Source organism: Vanessa atalanta, chromosome W (assembly GCF_905147765.1).
Source record: "Vanessa atalanta chromosome W, ilVanAtal1.2, whole genome shotgun sequence".
Classification (NCBI taxonomy): Eukaryota; Metazoa; Arthropoda; class Insecta; order Lepidoptera; family Nymphalidae; genus Vanessa; species Vanessa atalanta.
In genome coordinates, this window is record NC_061901.1 from 378,696 (window position 1) to 395,752 (window position 17,057).

The following is a 17,057-nucleotide window of genomic DNA, read 5'->3' on the forward strand; positions in this document are numbered from 1 at the left end:
AGGGAATGATTTGAAGGATGTGAGGGATCTGTTCTTAAGTGAAAGAAGGATAGGAAAATGGTCGCTTCCAAATGTTGATGGGCGGGTATTCCAAGATAGTTGTGAGGATAGGGAGGGAGTTGATAGGGATAAGTCGACGGCAGAATAAGGATTCTGATTTGGATAAACTCTACGAGTCGGCGAGCCATCGTTGAGAATGCATAAATTTACATCATCAACGATGTCCACCAACAAGGGAGCAAATCCGTCACAGTGATAGGAACCCCATAATATATGATGGGCATTAAAGTCCCCCATAACAAGAATAGGGCTTGGAAGGGAAGAGAAGATGGAGTGTAATTCAGGAGCAAGAGAAGAATTAGGATGGGGAATGTAAAGGGATAAAAAGGATATATTAAAGGCTTTTATAGCCACGGCATTGATATTCTGGCTAAAAGGAGGTAAAGGAATTTGGGAGAAGGGAATAGAGTGCCTGATCAGGATGGCACTACCTGCATACCCATCACTTCTGTCATTCCTCAAACAGGAAAAACCCGGAATCCGAAATCGAGAACCGGGAATTAACCATGTCTCAGAGAGGGCAATAATGACGGGTTTATATGAATTAATAAGGGAGAGGAGGTCAGGTTTCTTAGGACGAATGCTTTTACAATTCCATTGAAGGAATCTGATTGGGGCCATTTTTAGGGACGTTGAAGAGTTGATGTAAATCATTGGCAACGTTGGACGGTAAAGGGATTTCATTACATGTGCTTAGAATGTTAAGGAGGATTTTGGTGAGTAATTCTAATAAGTTAGAATTGTTATTAGGAGGGGAGGGATTATCAGCATTTAGAGCACAACCATTTGGAGAGGAGGAAGGGCAATTGCCAACTATGGCTTGGTGGGCTTGTTTATCATACCCCTTCCCTTGAGGAACTCTAGGGGCAGGAGAACGGAAGATGGTCTGTCTATATGATCTATTAGGAGGTGGGGAGGATTTAGATGGACTAGGGCTTGATGGAATATATACAGGAGAGGAAAACATCTCTTTTGCTACCTCAGCGTAGGACCTGCGAACATTAGGGAAGCGAGAAGCTGCCTCCATGTAAGAGATATTGTCCTGAGACATAACAATTTTTATTGATTGCTGTCGCGAATACTCTGGACAATCCTTGTCTGTAGCAAAGTGTTTACCAGAACAGTGAAGGCATGTAGCATTATCTTTAGTAACCTCACACAACTCACCTGTATGAGATTGGGAACATTTAAAACATCTGGGAGTAGATCTACACTGAGTCTTAATGTGGCCATAACGACAACAGTTTAAACAAATTATAGTAGGGAGATTATATGTTTCAACGGGAAGAGAGGTATGGAATGAATATATTTTATTGGGAAGGATTTGGCCCTTAAACGTTATTACCACTGACTGAGTTGGAATCCAGTTCACAACTCCTTCGTTGATGGTTTTACGATTTAAACGCCTCATTTTTAATATTTCACCACAACCATGAGGAAGCTCGATAGACTCTATAAGATCCTCCATAGACCAGTCAACCGGAACACCTTTCACGAGACCCATTCTAGTTACATTGTAAGTTGGTAACGTTGCTTTGTACTTACATAGTTCCAGTATCGGGTTTTTTAAAAAATCATTTGCAGATTGGGCTGAGGAAAATTGGACTTCTATTTTGTTGCGACCTACGTTTTTAACTCCATCATTAATAATACAACCAATTTTGTGCTTATGTAAAAACTGACCGAATTTGATGGCTCGGATTGAGTTACCTGCAGAAGGATCAGAAACTTCCCGGGAGACATGGACAATGAAAGGACCCTTATCGTCATCAGCGTAACTTTTAGGGCCGTCAGTAAAAGCGGGATTAATATAAACAGTCTGAATGGAAGGAGTTGCGGTAGTGGGATGAACGACTGTTTTTTTTGAGGAGGAATCGGGAGTAGCGGTGGATTTATCCCCGGAACGAGGGGAAGATTTATTTAGGTCAATTACTTTTTCCAAACCCCCGGGATCGGGAGGTTCAGGAGGAGGATCAACATCCATTATCTAACTACTTTAACTTACCAACTAATATACTATAACTATAAAAGTAAATAAACACTTACCGTAACCGAATATGGTTAGTAAAACCCAGAAACCATATAAATTAACTATTTGCACTAAAAAATTATGGAAAGAATAACAGAAAATGATTATAATAACACAGATATCTCACTAACACGTGTGTCAACCAAAGCTAACGCAAGCGAAAAAACGTTCTTAATGTTATATTTATTTATAAACTTGTATTGTAAGTAAATAGGTATGCAGTATATAAATAAAAAAGAATATTTTCAATAAAAATATAAGAAAACGAAACAACTTTACTATTTATACTATCTTAAAATTATCATAAACACTTAACAAACATTTAATTTGGCTATCGCAGTTACTTGCCAATTATCAATAAAATCATAAGTCACGCTTATTTAAATGTTTACTGTCTCTTTCTTGTACATTATATATTATTATTAAAACAGGATATATATATTTTTAGATACCACAATTCAGCCTTTTTCATTTAGAAAAATAAATACTTAGTCATAAAACTTCTTTCATTATCACAGAAAAGTGAACATAATATATTATTATGGTTTATACAATATGAGATCAACTTTTTAATATTATTAAATAAAAAATAAAATAAAGGGAATGAAATTACATTCTACAAGTTTTCATAGAATAGTGAGTAACATTTAGGAATAGTATTTTTTCTTACGAGTTCTAGCAGTTCTTTTTTCTTTTTTTCACAAATTGTCATCTTTTTTATATAAGCTTTCGTCAATACAATGTTATTCTGCGTATTTCTTGTTCTTCCTATCTTGTCTACAACCACTGTCTTAAAATTTTGTTGTTCATAGGAAGTTTTGTATAAGAATGTGTAATTTTGGCTATGATCCATTTCTACTTTTAAAACTTTTATATCAAGTATTTTAACTGCTTCTTTATCAGAATTTTTTGAATAATTTCTTCCAATAGCTGTTGCTAAGCTTTTAACATCATAAAAACCCGAATGAGACATTTCATGCACTTTGTAGGGGTTACCAGTTTTCTTGGCACTTCTTTTTATCTGAATGTATGTCTTTTTATCTGACACTTCTTTGGATTTGCCTTTCTATTATTGAGTGGTCGCCGTCACCCTCATTCTGAGTATGGCCTTTAATTAGAAAATGATGGGTTATGGAATTTATAAAATCAAAGTGATGTACGGCGTAAATGTACACTGCCATCAAATAGTGATTCTTTTGCTGTCCACAGCAATTATCTCAGTAAAATATCAAATCTAATTTTGAATCCAGTATTCTTGACCTTTTTTCTAAACTTTCAATGTATTTTAACACACAAGAACCTATTTCAATCGCACCGCGCTTAGCTTCACCTTCATGCCATACATAAGAGTTCACCTCTTTAGTTTTCAGATCGCAAATTGTGAAATTGTAAAAATTTAATTTAGAGCCGAGATGGCCCAGTGGTTAGAACACGTGCATCTTAACCGATGATTTCGGGTTCAAACCCAGGCAGGCACCACTGAATTTTCATGTGCTTAATTTGTGTTTATAATTCATCTCGTGCTCGGCGGTGAAGGAAAACATCGTGAGGAAACCTGCATGTGTCTAATTTCAACGAAATTCTGCCACATGTGTATTCCGCCAACCCGCATTGGAGCAGCGTGGTGGAATATGCTCCAAACCTTCTCCTCAAAGGGAGATGAGGCCTTTAGCCCAGCAGTGGGAAAATTTACAGGCTGCTAATGCTAAATGCTAATGCTAATTTAGAAACATAATAAAATGTTGAAGTATCACCTTTTGGGCAAGGCATTGCAGCTTGTAGATCGTATACTGATACTATGCAATTATCTGGGGTTTACATTTTATCATCGTTTTTTTTATCTCTTGCTAGTTGCTTCTCTTTTAGGTGTAGTTCATACTGAATTATCATTATTTGTTTTTCTTCTTCAGTTGCATTTGTAAAGTTTGCACAGTCTTCTCATTGATCTTTTTTAGGTTTAAAGAATGACATATTATATTCGTCACAGAAAATATTATAATACGCAATGTAGTTTCCAAATAATACGCCAGCGACTTTGCAATCGGCAACATAATCTCGATGCAAATCAGCTATGGTTTTACTGCCATCTAAGTATGTTCGCTTGGTATCTGCACGACATGTTGGCTTTCGATTCTTGGAATTTAATCCAAGTGTTTGCGTATACCATTTTTTTATTACTGGATCCAGGTGAGAGTGATTTTGGTGCTTACCTCGCCAATCCTGTTCTAAAATACCAGCATCAGAGGTCTTCTGTATTACAGTCTTAATAACCCGATCGTTAATATCCAGGTAGCTTTAAAAAAAGTTTCACATACTCTAATTTTTCTATCTCACACAGTCACATAAAATGAGAAATTGTTCCCTCTGTTACTATTATGTACTTTGTAAGAATATCTTGGTTTAATTACTGAAATATGTCGCATGATAAATTCACGCTGCCGTTGCAAATCACCCAATATCCCAATAATTCTCAAAAATACTTTGTCTCTGTAATTCTGTGATGTTTTCTTTACATTAGAATTTACGTTTTTCACTACATGCGGTTTTAAGTAGTCTTTCAGGAAGTAGTTTATTACTTTTAGTAAGATAAGATTTACCATGATTTCTCAAAATTCTTGATTTCACAGATATCCAGTTCATGGGATTAGCCTTCACAGACAGGTTCTGTTAACGTCGTAGCGCAACCTCTACCCTCAGAAATAGCTTGGTTAGACACTAGGGCATTAATTTTGATATTAGGTATGATATTTTCTTCCTCAAGTATAGCTTGGATGTTCGAGGTAGGCCAAGTATATTTTACAGTCGAAATGTTACCCGCGACACAATCTGCACTTTTTAAAACAGAGTTTTTGTTTTGTGCAATGGGGACGGGTTCTGTTTCTGAATCTGAATTGCTAGATTCTGAACAGTCTGATGAATCAGAAGAAAAGCTTGAACTTGATGAACTTGGTGGAATATATTTTGCTGTTTTGGAAGTACTTGGCTGAGTATTATTATAATTAAAATGTTGACGCTGAATTGGTGTGTTAATAGAAATGGGACTTGTATCAGTCACATTTTTAATCATTGGATCGACAACAATCTGATGGAATTTTGTTAGTTTAATTTTTTTGCGATTCTCTATTTGGAAAGAATAATCGTAATCTGAGGAATAATCTTGTATTTGTATACTGTCGCAATCCCTAAAATTATTTTCTTGGCATGTCAACGATGATAGTATTTTGTGTTCTACATTATTTTCTTAATTTTTTTCGAAATTAACCTGTAATAAAAATGTGTTAAATACTTATGTATATAATATATGTTTTATAAAAAAATTCACACTTTTAGCAAAATATCATACTTCCGGAAAGTAAGATTCTAAATACTGTACTATTCTTTACAATAAATGTTATATCTTAGACCTTACTTTTTCCTCTATCCCTTTAGTTTTTATAGGAATATTTATGTTCTGCAACATTTGCAGTGTCCGTCGATTTAACACTGAAATAGAACAAAATAGTTAAAATCGATATGTACCTTTATTATATTTACGAAATACTAAATAAGCGATTAGAATAAAACTCATATCAAGCTACGTAATAACACGAAAAACGTAAAACGCTTCTCAGAAACAGGGTATTAAGTTGAAAATTTTACTTAATATTTAAGAATACAGTGGCGTATCCAAAATCATAACAAAAACATTATGATCATATTATCTTGTTATGTATGCGACCACACTATGGAGGTACATTAGGACATCGCGTTCGCCGAAACCACCGACGACGGCCCGGTACCAGCAACCCTTGCGCAACATCACGCCGCCCATCAACGGACCACACCGATCTTTCTTTATAATTTCTGTGTCTCTTAGAATTAAGAAAAGTATTAATATAAATAATATTAAATTATAAATAATATAATAATTGGTTCTGAGGGCATTCTGTGTTACAACCTCAACACATGAAGTAGTCTAATTAAATTAGTATTAATATTAGTAAAATAAGTTTGTGAATTAAAATAAATTCACTTTTAAAGTACTTTCGGTTTTTTTAAGTCCTTCGGCTGCGAACGACGTAATTATCTTTTAAACAGTCTTATTTACAGTAGCGACAAATTGATTTACCTATCTTTTATCGAATATGGTATTATTTTGCATTAATACATTACACTTATACTTACTTTTTCCGAAATAAGGTTACAAAACAAGAAACGTTAGCAAAATTTGCACTTTTTTTATAAAATACTAAAGTAACACAAAATAATACGGTACACTGAATAAAATGAAGCACTTTCGTGGTATTATTTCGTAATAAGACTGTTTTACGCAGAAAAAACGTGCCTTCCTCTCAAAAGTCACGTCGCAACTGGTAAAACATCACTGTCAAAACAAAATGGCATCCAAAATCCACCGATGGTATATAGGCTTTTTGTGGCGCTACGGTCACAAAAATAGTCATACCGAAATGATCTTTACTGAGTATATAATATGGGTAATTCTTCGTCGCTGGAAGTTACTAACTCAAAATTGTAGTATTTTGTAATAATACAGTATTCATCCAAAGCAGCGATATGGTAGTTTGCAAACTTCAGTCGATCCGAGTCTGTGACGTGGGTCTCTGATATGAGAGCCACGTCTATGTCCTGCTCTTGCAGGAGGGTTTGAAGCAGCAGTTGCTTGCTTTTAAGCCCGTTGGCATTCCAGTGAATAACACGGAGTTTGTTATTCATTGCGGCTGAGCAGGAGAGTGATGCCCTGTAATATTACGGGCACTGGGTCACGGTCTTCTAGCAGGGCGCTAAGTACCCCTTGCAGAATTGTGATGGCGGTCTTGATAATTTCTTTATCTTGGCCCGAGGATGCTGCTTTCGACCGCGCGTGTGTCGCGGTGGTGGCAGCTGGTATATGTGCCGGCGCTGGCGCCGGTGCTGGCATGGATGCAGGCGCAGGTGCGACTTTTGTGGTCGCACTGGGATGGTCTTCGGAGCAGGTTTGTTTGCGTTGCTCTTCTTCTTTGGGCGTCGTTTCTTCTTCCCGGTACTCGAGTTACGAGCTGTGGGAGCGTTCGCTGGAGCCATGAGCAAGTTCGCTGGCTCAGGTGCGGGTGCAGGTGCAGGTTTCGATGGTGAGACCGTGTTCGTGGTCTTCTTTGTTGGTGCGGATAGGGCAATGGTGCCGGCTCCGCGGTGTTTGGCCTTCCTCTTATAGACCGGGCAGGCCGTGTTGTTGGCCGTGTGTGCGCCTCCACAGTTGGCGCACGTCGGTGGGTCCTCCCTTTTCCTCTCGCAGTCCTTTGCGAGGTGTTCACCTCCGCATCAGACGCATGCTGGTGGTCGGTGGCAGCAGTGAGACGAGTGTCTAAATTGCTGATATCTGTGGCATTGTGCGGGGCCTTTCTTCCCTCGCCTTGCTTCGATTTTGATACCGGACATACAAAGAAGCTCCGTCACTTCATATATCACCGGTGTCAGTCCAGGGGTCTTCTTCAGCTGGGTGAAGTACATGCACCCAGGGCGGTCTTTTCTGGCCTGAATTTGTTTAACTACTTCTGGTTCGAATCCCAGTTCGCGTAGCTCTTGTTCGACCTCTTCGGCCGTGGTGTTGAATGGTAGCCCTCTGATGGCTACCTTCAGGCTCCTTACCGCTGGCAGTGAATAAGAGAACCATGAGACGTTCTCTTCTCTTTCCAGAGTCGTGAGATACCGCTGTATGATGCGGTACTCTTCCTCGATTGCGGGCGAGAATCGCACGCCTCATTGGTACGGGCGTGCGCTCGGGGGTCGTCCGAGTTTTTATTTATGCACACGGAAGTAGTGTGCCCAATTCGGGAGTCTCTCCACCACAAGTGGTGGGTATCTCGGCTTTTTTGTAGCCGGATTTTTGGCGGCAGGCTTTTCCGCGCCTGCGAAAATATTTGTAATGGCAGGAACTAATAAAGTATTTTTTTCCAGAATTATAGGAGCGAAAATGCTAATAAAATTTAGTAAAATGTACTTCGATTATTTTAAGTTTCAGATTGCTTAAGAAGACTTTCAAGGGCGATCCGATTCTTTTAACGAATAATCGATAAAGATTTAATTTAAAAAATTAATAACTCCGGAACGGAGACGCCGATCCGGGAGTGAGATGCCTTGACGGATGCAGGACAGAAGGCCCTACAATTATGCCAAAGAGCGGAACAAGATACGATAAAAAATGAGCGAGTTAAAAATAAAAAACAGAAAAATATAAGGAAAAATGTGAATGAAAATTTTCGGTTTTTCACAAATAACTCCCGAACGGAGAGGCCGATCCGGGAGATTAAAGCGTCAACGGATGCAGAGCAGAGGGCCCCACAATTGCGTCGAACACGGCAAAAAGATAGGAACAGAGATGAATAAAATAACAAAGAAAAACGTAAAAAATAGCTAAAAAAACAAGCAAAACCGGGAGATAAAAGAAAGTGTACTATGAAGAAAATATTTGTAATGGCAGGAACTAATAAAGTATTTTTTTCCAGAATTTTAGGAGCGAAAATGCGAATAAAATTTAGAAAAATGTACTTCCAACTAACCTAACCTTTTTTTTTTCTCGCTGGAAAAACGCGTTACGCGCTTCCCCCACGTGATGGAAAGTGGAGGGGTGTGTGGGACTCCCCGGAGCCCTGGACGCCGAGTGCGCCCGGGTTTACCCACTAAAAAACCAGCGGTACCCTCTCCGTCTTTCGGCGGGCGCCTCGGGATCGCTTGCGCATGCTACCGTGACGCCCTGACGGTCGGCCCGCCTATGCGGGCCTCCAACACCTAGAGGGGGGTTCTCGGGGTACTGAGACCCCCCTAGTCCCTGCGACGCCTATTGAGGCGGGGGGAGAAGGTGCGCGTAGCGCTTCTTCCTCCTCCCCGGTCGTCTTCGGCGGAGCGGGTCTGCAGCGGCATCCTCTTCCCGCTCCCGCTCCGCGGCTTCCTTCTACGACATCACGTTTTCGCAGAAGGAGCGCATCTCCGACCAACACGTCTCGCTACCGAGATTACTCGCTATTTCGTTTACGATGCTCGGCAGCGAGAGGTCTCCGCCCATAGTCGCCGCAAGGGTGTGCCTCTGGGGCCCCCACACAGCACACTCAGTCAGGGTGTGGTGCACCGTGTCGACTGGCGCACCCAACCTAACTTATTAAAATGTAGTAAAGTTTTACCACTTTTTAAGACTGGAAACGGTATTAAAGGTTTTTTTTTATGACAGAGGTGGCAAACGAGCAGGAGGCTCACCTGATGGAAAGTGACTACCACCGCCCATGGACATCTGCAACACCGGGGGCTTGCAGGTGCGTTGTCGGCCTTTCCGGAAAGAGTGCGCTCTTTTCTTAAAGGTTCCCAAGTCGTATCGGTTCGGAAAAACCGACGGCGAAAGCTGGTTCCACAGAGTGGTTGTGCGAGGCAGAAAATGTCTTAAAAATCGCGCTGTTGTGGATTTTCAGACATCTAGGTGATACGGTGATATTTGGAATTTTGACGAGATGTCCGAAGGTGAAATTCAGCAGCCGGGATTAATACGAACAATTCCTCGGAACATTCCCCGTGATAAATTCTGTAGAAGATGCAGAGCGATCCAACATCTATACGTAAAGCCAAAGGATCAAGCATATCGAAAAGGGCTCGATCGTCGATAATTCGAGTCTCTCTACGTTGGATACGGTCAAATGGAAGGAGCTGGTACTGGGGAGCACCCACCCAGAGGTGAGAGCAGTATTCCATGTGAGGCCGAATTTGCGCCTTGTATAGTCTTAGACGATGGGCCGACGTGAAATACTGTCTTGCCTTGCTGAGCACACCGAGCTTTTTTGATGCCAATTTGGCTTTGCCTTCCAATTGACCGCGGAACTGAACGATGCTCGAAACATCGACGCCAAGTATTCCGATACTAGCTGTGGCGGCTAACGGAATGTTCTCGAATCTCGGAGACTTTGTTTAACGAAGACTCGATTTCAGACACAAGTTTGTTCCGGTTTTCTTCGACGTTTTCCCGAGAAATATTAGCACGGCCGGTGTATGAGGTGCCTACGGTGCTGTCGTCTGCATAGCAGTGAATGTTACTGATTTGCAACAAGTCATTGATATGCAGAAGAAACAAAGTGGGTGATAGAACGCAGCCTTGTGGAACACCAGCATTGACGAAATTTAAGTCAGATGGTAAGGAAGGCTGACAGAAATTCCCTAAGACAGCCTTGGCGAGAGACCAGAACGCACGTGTTCCTGAAGGAAGGCGCACCAGTCTCTCGCCAATTCTGCCAATGTACTCCGTCTTCGCCTTAGCGATCACGTTATATATTAGGGTATGGAACTATTCATTCCGTATTCTGCGGTCCCCATCGGTGGCAAGTCCCAGCCCTGGTTTGGTCGTTTCTGCAAAACGGCTTCAAGCCGAAAATGGGAACGCTACCAAGACTGGGCTAACGCATCAGCGTCTCGTGATGTAAATACCAGCGCATTCAGAAAGGAATATAACTCTGCCTCTAGGTCCTTCAAAAACGTGATCGCTTAGGCGAAGACGGAGTACATTGGCAGAATTGGCGAGAGACTGGTGCGCCTCCCTTCAGGAACACGTGCGTTCTGGTCTCTCGCCAAAGCTGTTCTTGGGAATTTTTGTCAGCCTTCCTTTCCATCTCTGCACAAGGACGGTGAGTCATTGGCCCATACCGCAAAGGAGAAAGCTGATCTTTTAGGCTCTCTCTTCGCATCGAATTCGACTCTGGATGACCAAGGAAATTCACCACCAACAATCCCGCGATGTGATACCACCTGCACTTTGCCGGAGGTTAAATTCCGGCTAAGTGCAGTTTGTAAAGCACTTCTTTTCTTGGACATTCATAAGACGAGTGGACCCGATGGCATCCCTCCAATCGTGCTACGGACATGTGCTCCCGAGTTGGCACCGGTCATAACGCGTCTTTTCCGGCAATCTTACGCATTAGGCGTCGTCCCGATCTCCTAGAAGACTGCTTTGGTGCATCCGATTCCTACAAAGGGTAACCGCTCAGACCCTATTTTTAAAATTATCATAGTTATTAATTAATTATCATAGTTATTAATTAATTTAAAAAAATATATTTAAGAAACTAGAAACCAAAATGAATTCGAACTTTGTACAGTTGGTTTCTTGTTATTATTTGATAACATTAACTGAGCCAGATCTCTAAAATTTGCTAATTTCTCAACAATTTTGCTATTTTTTACAGTTATTAATTAATTTAAAAAAATATATTTAAGAAACTAGAAACCAAAATGAATTCGACCTTTGTACAGTTGGTTTCAAGTTATTATTCGAAAACATTAAATGAGCTAGATCTCTAAAATTTGCCAGCTTCTCATGAATTTTGCTATTTTTTACAGTTGTTAATTCATTTAAAAACATAATCTCAAATACTAGAAACCATAATGATTTCGAACTTTGTACAGATGGTTGCGAGTTATCATTTGATTACATTAACTGAGCCTGATCTCTTAAAATTGCTTAGTTCTCATCGAATATGCTAATTTTAAGAGTTATTATTTTATTTAAAAAAGAATATCTAAAATACTAGAAACCAAAATGATTTCGAACTTTGTACAGATGGTTGATTGTTATTATTTGATAACATTAACTGAGCCAGATCTCTAAAATTTGCCAACTTCTCATCAATTTTGCTATTTTTTACAATTATTAATTCATTGAAAAAATAATCTCAAATACTAGAAACCATAATGATTTCGAACTTTGTACAGATGGTTGCGAGTTATCATTTGATTATATTAAATGAGCCTGATCTCTTAAAATTGCTTAGTTCTCATCGAATATGCTAATTTTTAGAGATATTATTTTATTTAAAAAAAATATCTAAAGTACTAGAAACCAAAATGATTTCGAACTTTGTACAGATGGTTGCTTGTTATTATTTGATAACATTAACTGAGCCAGATCTCTAAAATTTGCTAACTTCTCAACAATTTTGTTATTTTTTACAGTTATTAATTAATTTAAAAAATATTTAAGAAACTAGACACCAAAATGAATTCGAACTTTGTACAGATGGTTGCTAGTTATTATTTGAAAACATTAACTGGGCCAGATCTCTTAAAATTGCTAAATTTTCATGAATATTGCTATTTTTACAATTATTAATTCATTGAAAAAAATAATCTCAAATACTAAAAACCAAACTGATTTCGAACTTTGTACAGATGGTTACTAGTTATCATTTGAAAACATTAACTGAGCCAGATCTCTAAAATTTGCTAACTTCTCATCAATTTTGTTATTTTTTACAGTTATTAATTAATTTAAAAAAAATATTTAAGAAACTAGACACCAAACTGAATTCGAACTTTGTACAGATGGTTGCTAGTTATTATTTGAAAACATTAACTGGGCCAGATCTCTTAAAATTTCTAAATTTTCATGAATATTGCTATTTTTACAATTATTAATTCATTGAGAAAAATAATCTCAAATACTAAAAACCAAAATGATTTCGAACTTTGTACAGATGGTTGCTTGTTATTATTTGATAACATTAACTGAGCCAGATCTCTAAAATTTGCTAAGTTCTCAACAATTTTGCTATTTTGTACAGTTATAAATTAATTTAAATAAAAATATTTAAGAAACTAGACACCAAAATGAATTCGAACTTTGTACAGATGGTTTATTGTTATTATTTGATAATATTAACTGAGCCAGATCTCTAAAATTTGCCAACTTCTCATCAATTTTGCTATTTTGTACAGTTATTAATTCATTTAAAAAAATAATCTCAAATACTAGAAACCAAAATGGTTTCGAAGTTTACACAGATGGTTGCTAGTTATCATTTGAAAACATTAACTGAGCCAGATTTTTAAAATTTGCTAACTTCTCAACAATTTTGCTATTTTTTACAGTTATTAATTTATTTAAAAAAATTATCTCAAATACCAAAAACCAAAATGAATTCGAAATTTGTACAGACGGTTGCTAGTTATCATTTAATAACATTAACTGAGCCAGATCTCTAAAATTTGCTAACTTCTCATCAATTTTGCTATTTTTTACAGTTGTTAATTCATTTAAAAACATAATCTCAAATACTAGAAACCAAAATGATTTCGAACTTTGTACAGATGGTTGCGAGTTATCATTTGATTACATTGACTGAGCCTGATCTCTTAAAATTTCTTAGTTCTTATAGAATATGCTAATTTTAAGAGTTATTATTTTATTTAAAAAAAAAATCTAAAATACTAGAAACCAAAACGATTTCGAACTTTGTACAGATGGTTACTAGTTATCATTTGAAAACATTAACTGAGCCAGATCTCTAAAATTTGCTAACTTCTCATCGAATATGCTAATTTTTAGAGTTATTATTTCATTTAAAAAAAATTATCTAATATACTAGAAACCAAAATGAATTCGAACTTTGTACAGTTGGTTTCTTGTTATTATTTGATAACATTAACTGAGCCAGATCTCTAAAATTTGCTAATTTCTCAACAATTTTGCTATTTTTTACAGTTATTAATTAATTTAAAAAAATATATTTAAGAAACTAGAAACCAAAATGAATTCGAACTTTGTACAGTTGGTTTCAAGTTATTATTCGAAAACATTAAATGAGCCAGATCTCTAAAATTTGCCAGCTTCTCATGAATTTTGCTATTTTTTACAGTTGTTAATTCATTTAAAAAAATAATCTCAAATACTAGAAACCAAAATGATTTCGAACTTTGTACAGATGGTTCCTAGTTATTATTTGAAAACATTTACTGAACCAGATTTCTAAAATTTGCTAACTTCTCGTCAATTTTGCTATTTTTTACAGTTATTAATTCAATTAAAAAAATAATCTCAAATACTAAAACCGTAAATAAATTCGAAAATTGTACAGATGGTTGCTAGTTATTATTTGATAACATTAGCTGAGCCAGACCTCTAAAATTTGCTAACTTCTCGTCAATTTTGCTATTTTTTACAGTTATTAATTCATTTAAAAAAATAATCTCAAATACTAGAAACCAAAATGAATTCGAACTTTGTGCAGATGGTTGCTAGTTATCATTTGACAACATTAACTGAGCCAGACCTCTAAAATTGCTAAATTTTTATCAATTTTGCTATTTTTACAGTTATTAATTCATTTAAAAAAATAATCTCAAATACTAGAAACCAAAATGATTTCGAACTTTGTACAGATGGTTGCTAGTTATCATTTGACAACATTAACTGAGCCAGACCTCTAAAATTGCTAAATTTTTATCAATTTTGCTATTTTTACAGTTATTAATTCATTTAAAAAAATAATCTCAAATACTAGAAACCAAAATGATTTCGAACTTTGTACAGATGGTTGCTAGTTATCATTTGACAACATTAACTGAGCCAGACCTCTAAAATTGCTAAATTTTTATCAATTTTGCTATTTTTACAGTTATTAATTCATTTAAAAAAATAATCTCAAATACTAAAACCGTAAATAAATTCGAAAATTGTACAGATGGTTGCTAGTTATTATTTGATAACATTAGCTGAGCCAGACCTCTAAAATTTGCTACCTTGTCATCAAGTTTGCTATTTTTACAGTTATTAATTCATTTAAAAAAATAATCTCAAATACTAGAAACCAAAATGATTTCGAACTTTGTACAGATGGTTGCTAGTTATAATTTGAAAACATTAACTAAGCATATCTCTAAAATTTGCTAACTTCTCGTCAATTTTGCTATCTTTTACATTTATTAATTCATTTAAAAAAATAATCTCAAATACTAGAAACCAAAATGAATTCGAACTTTGTGCAGATGGTTGCTAGTTATCATTTGACAACATTAACTGAGCCAGACCTCTAAAATTGCTAAATTTTTATCAATTTTGCTATTTTTACAGTTATTAATTCATTTAAAAAAATAATCTCAAATACTAGAAACCAAAATGATTTCGAACTTTGTACAGATGGTTGCTAGTTATCATTTGACAACATTAACTGAGCCAGACCTCTAAAATTGCTAAATTTTTATCAATTTTACTATTTTTACAGTTATTAATTCATTTAAAAAAATAATCTCAAATACTAGAAACCAAAATGATTTCGAACTTTGTACAGATGGTTCCTGGTTATTATTTGAAAACATTTACTGAACCAGATTTCTAAAATTTGCTAACTTCTCGTCAATTTTGCTATTTTTTACAGTTATTAATTCATTTAAAAAAATAATCTCAAATACTGGAAACCAAAATGATTTCGAACTTTGTACAGATGGTTCCTAGTTATTATTTGAAAACATTTACTGAACCAGATTTCTAAAATTTGCTAACTTCTCGTCAATTTTGCTATTTTTTACAGTTATTAATTCATTTAAAAAAATAATCTCAAATACTGGAAACCAAAATGATTTCGAACTTTGTACAGATGGTTGCTAGTTATAATTTGAAAACATTAACTAAGCCAGATCTCTAAAATTTGCTAACTTCTCGTCAATTTTGCTATTTTTTACATTTATTAATTCATTTAAAAAAATAATCTCAAATACTAGAAACCAAAATGAATTCGAACTTTATACAGATGGTTGCTAGTTATCATTTGACGACATTAACTGAGCCAGACCTCTAAAATTGCTAAATTTTTATCAATTTTGCTATTTTTACAGTTATTAATTCATTTAAAAAAATAATCTCAAATACTGGAAACCAAAATGATTTCGAACTTTGTACAGATGGTTTCTAGTTATCATTTGACAACATTAACTGAGCCAGACCTCTAAAATTGCTAAATTTTTATCAATTTTGCTATTTTTACAGTTATTAATTCATTTAAAAAAATAATCTCAAATACTAGAAACCAAAATGATTTCGAACTTTGTACAGATGGTTCCTAGTTATTATTTGAAAACATTAAGTGAACCAGATCTCTAAAATTTGCTAACTTCTCGTCAATTTTGCTATTTTTTACAGTTATTAATTCAATTAAAAAAATAATCTCAAATACTAAAACCGTAAATAAATTCGAAAATTGTACAGATGGTTGCTAGTTATAATTTGAAAACATTAACTGAGCCAGATCTCTAAAATTTGCTTACTTCTCGTCAATTTTGCTATCTTTTACAGTTATTAATTCATTTAAAAAAATAATCTCAAATACTAGAAACCAAAATGAATTCGAACTTTGTGCAGATGGTTGCTAGTTATCATTTGACAACATTAACTGAGCCAGACCTCTAAAATTGCTAAATTTTTATCAATTTTGCTATTTTTACAGTTATTAATTCATTTAAAAAAATAATCTCAAATACTAGAAACCAAAATGAATTCGAACTTTGTACAGATGGTTGCTAGTTATCATTTGACAACATTAACTGAGCCAGACCTCTAAAATTGCTAAATTTTTTATCAATTTTGCTATTTTTACAGTTATTAATTCATTTAAAAAAATAATCTCAAATACTAGAAACCAAAATGATTTCGAACTTTGTACAGATGGTTGCTAGTTATCATTTGACAACATTAACTGAGCCAGACCTCTAAAATTGCTAAATTTTTATCAATTTTGCTATTTTTACAGTTATTAATTCATTTAAAAAAATAATCTCAAATACTAAAACCGTAAATAAATTCGAAAATTGTACAGATGGTTGCTAGTTATCATTTGACAACATTAACTGAGCCAGACCTCTAAAATTGCTAAATTTTTATCAATTTTGCTATTTTTACAGTTATTAATTCATTTAAAAAAATAATCTCAAATACTGGAAACCAAAATGATTTCGAACTTTGTACAGATGGTTCCTAGTTATTATTTGAAAACATTAACTGAGCCAGATTTTTAAAATTTGCTAACTTCTCAACAATTTTGCTATTTTTTACAGTTATTAATTTATTTAAAAAAATTATCTCAAATACCAAAAACCAAAATGAATTCGAAATTTGTACAGACGGTTGCTAGTTATCATTTAATAACATTAACTGAGCCAGATCTCTAAAATTTGCTAACTTCTCATCAAT